This window comes from Pseudophryne corroboree, unplaced genomic scaffold (assembly GCF_028390025.1).
Source record: "Pseudophryne corroboree isolate aPseCor3 unplaced genomic scaffold, aPseCor3.hap2 scaffold_490, whole genome shotgun sequence".
NCBI classification, from domain to species: domain Eukaryota; kingdom Metazoa; phylum Chordata; class Amphibia; order Anura; family Myobatrachidae; genus Pseudophryne; species Pseudophryne corroboree.
In genome coordinates, this window is record NW_026970098.1 from 119,432 (window position 1) to 123,340 (window position 3,909).

At 39.3% G+C, this 3,909-nt stretch overlaps 1 pseudogene; it reads left to right on the forward strand.

Annotated features, from left to right (window-relative positions):
* Nucleotides 1–739: 739 nt before the first annotated feature.
* Nucleotides 740–918, forward strand: LOC135029624 (U1 spliceosomal RNA; annotated as a pseudogene).
* The last annotated feature ends 2,991 nt before the right edge of the window (nt 919–3,909 follow it).

Sequence of the window (3,909 nt, forward strand, 5' to 3'; positions counted from 1 at the left end):
CTTCCAATGCACAATGCAAACTACAGGTAGTGCTGCAGGGCCCACACCCTTTTACTTGCCTTACAGAGCAGCTCTTGAGCTGTTACAGTGCCCAGCTGCTGCAAGAAATCAGCGTGAATGCTTCAGGGGCTGGGGCATGGCCAACATGAGCCCCACACCGAAGGAGGGTGGGGGTGTTTAATGCGAACTAGGGGTCTCGCACAATGCGAACTACAGGTAGTGCTGCAGGGCCCACACCCTTTTACTTGCCTTACAGAGCAGCTCTGGAGCTGTTACAGTGCCCAGCTGCTGCAAGAAATCAGCTTGAATGCTTCAGGGGCTGGGGCATAGCCAACATGAGCCCCACACCGACGGAGGGTGGAGGTGTTTAATGCAAACTAGGGGTCATCCAAGTGCCGCAAAAGGCCGCCATGCCCTGCACGCCCCTTTTCTCTTTTCATATGCAGACGAGGGTTGAAGCCAACTTTGACCCACTGCTTGGATGACATCGCCATATGCAAATCCATCTGCTGCAGGCCTTCCCCCAGGAATGCTTGCACTAGTTGTTGCATTTGGTTTGTTGTTTGGGGGTGCTTCAGTATTAGGCAGCCTTCTGCCCTCCCATGTTCATCTGAAAATATGTGTTCTCCCTGCAGTTGTTGTCCCCAGATGAGAGTTCCCTTGTGCTGCCTCAGTTGAATCTCCTTTACTTGACAGAGATGTGCCTGAGCAGCGGCCCTCCCCAGCCCTATCCCAAATCATACTTATTTTGCATAGGAGATACCATGGTCATGAAGACTGTTCTCCCAGGGTGCGGTTCATTCATTGCATTCTGGGTATGCTGACCCCTGTGATTTCCCCAAATGTGGGAAACTCGACTGCATTATTTAATGCGAACTAGGGGTCATCCAAGCACCGCAAAAGGCCGCCATGCCCTGCATACCCCTTTTCTCTTTTCATAAGCAGACGAGGTTTGAAGCCAACTTTGACCCACTGCTTGGATGACATCACTTGCTGCCTTTCCAATGAAGCAAGTTTAATTTAATAATAGGTGAAAAACCATCCCTACAAAGGTGTTAATCAGATACTTGGCTTTGTGGACACTTTTCAGAGCACAAATTTGTTAGCATAAAAATAAAGCCAGAAAATGAAGAGCTGTTTAATCACTCAATTGGATTTTTCTGCCAGCATATTTCTTTTTCTCTGCAACCCACTGCAAAATTGTGCTTCGTGGCTGTTTTTTTTATAAAATCACTTAATCAAATCTAACTCTGATTACATCAGAGAAGGCCAGGTACCCTACACCATAAGAGGTGGTTTGAAATTTTTACTTGTCTACTTAAAGATCACCAAAATCTGATAACGAGGTCAATTACGTCCCTAGGTGGGATTGAACCACCAACCTTTTGGTTAACAACTGAACACGCTAACTGTTTGCGCCTCAGAGACACTTTGCAAAAGTACATACTGACAAAGGTTAATAAGCATTCATCTAGAACGTTTCCTAGAAAAACTTTAAAAAGTCAATAATCTGGAGAGTTTTTGTAAGATGTTCCTTCCATCAACCAATGAAGAAACACATTGGTACTTTCCCATGATGAGTGAGTGCTTCAGGATCTCTTGCACTTACATGTGCAGCAAAGGACTACAATGGAAGCATGCTGGGCCTATAACCCAGAGGTAGGCAGATTGCAACTGTCCTCTGCTATATGCATTTTTTTTGTTAATTAAAGTAATCCAAAACTGGGATTGATATTTTGGCTCTTTTATTTTTACTTAAAGTACAATAACTTTTACTGTTTTAATTTGTTTTAATAGTATATTGACAGTATTGTTTTCTTTCAAAAATCCACTTAATTTTCTTTACCCTATTATTAAAATGGTAATTGACAAAAACAAACTACATTGTCACCAGAAGAGCAATACAAAATGTACAAGTGATATATTAAAATCATCTTTTCAGCTTGAATTTCAATGATGCATTGAGGTAACGATTTTGTGAGAAACATCTTCACCCTTAAATAAAGATTTTCTTAATTCCCTACCTGTGTGCTAATTAGATATCACCTTGTTTTCACATTAAACAGACTTTCACATGAGAAAGCAGCAAGGATGCAGTGGCGTTAATGTTTCCTGGTGTCAACCTGTATTATTTCAGTAGACATTGAAATGAGGATGCATCTTGCTGCCTTTCCAATGAAGCAAGTTTAATTTAGTAATAGGTTAAAAACCATCCCTACAAAGGTGTTAATCAGAGACTTGGCTTTGTGGACACTTTTCAGAGAACAAATTTGTTAGCATAAAAATAAAGCCAGAAAATGAAGAGCTGTTTAATCACTCAATTGGATTTTTCTGCCAGCATTTTTCTTTTTCTCTGCAACCCACTGCTAAATTGTGCTTCCTAGCTGTTTTTTTTATAAAATCACTTAATCAAATCTAACTCTGATTACATCAGAGAAGGCCAGGTACCCTACACCATAAGAGGGGGTTTGAAATTTTGACTTGTCTACTTAAAGATCACCGAAATCTGATAACAAGGTCAATTACGTCCCTGGGTGGGATTGAACCACCAACCTTTTGGTTAATAGCCTTATACACTAACTGATTGCGCCACAGCGACACTTTTCAAAAGTATATACTGACAAAGGCTAATAAGCATTCATCTAGAACGTTTCCTAGAAACATTTTAAAAAGTCAATAATGTGGAGAGTTTTTGTAAGATGTTTCTTCCATCAACCAATGAAGAAACACATTGGTACTTTCCTATGATGAGTGAGTGCTTCAGGATCTCTTGCACTTACATGTGCAGCAGAGTACTGTAATGGAAGCATGCTGGGTCCATAACCCAGAGGTAGGCAGATTGAAACTATCCTCTGCTATATGCATTGTTTTTATTAATTAAAGTAATCCAAAACTGGGATTGATATTTTTGCTCTTTTATTTTTACTTAAAGTACAATAACTTTTACCATTTTAATTTGTTTTAATAGTATATTGACAGTATTGTTTTCTTTCAAAAATCCAATTAATTTTCTTTACCCGATTATTAAAATGGTAATTGACAAAAACAATCTACATTGTCACCAGAAGAGCAGTACAAAATGTACAAGTGATATATTAAAATCATCTTTCCAGCTTGAATTTCAATGATGCCTTGGTGCAACAATTTTGTGAGAAACATCTTCACCCATAAAGAAAGATTTTCTTAATTCCTTACCTGTGTGCTGATTAGATATCACCTTGTTTTCACATTAAACAGACTTCCCCATGAGGAAGCAGCAAGGATGCAGTGACGTTTATGTTTCCTGGTGTCAACCTGTATTATTTCAGTAGACATTGAAATGAGGATGCATCTTGCTGCCTTTCCAATGAAGCAAGTTTAATTCAGTAATAGGTGAAAAACCATTCCTACAAAGGTGTTAATCAGAGACTTGGCTTTGTGGACACTTTTCAGAGAGCAAATTTGTTAGCATAAACATAAAATCAGAAAATGAAGAGCTGTTTAATCACTCAATTGGACTTTTCTGCCAGCATAATTTTTTTTCTCTGCAACCCACTGCTAAATTGTGCTTCCTAGCTGTTTTTTATAAAATCACTTAATCAAATCTAATTCTGATTACATCAGAGAAGGCCGGGTACCCTACACCATAAGAGGGGGTTTGAAATTTTGACTTGTCTACTTAAAGATCACCAAAATCTGATAACAAGGTCTATTACGTCCCTGGGTGGGATTGAATCACCAACCTTTAGGTTAATAGCCATACACACTAACTGATTGCGCCACAGCGACACTTTGCAAAAGTACATACTGACAAAGGCTAATAAGCATTCATCTAGAACGTTTCCTAGAAAAACTTTAAAAAGTCAATAATCTGGAGAATTTTTGTAAGAAACACATTGGTACATTCCCATGATGAGTGAGTGCTTCAGG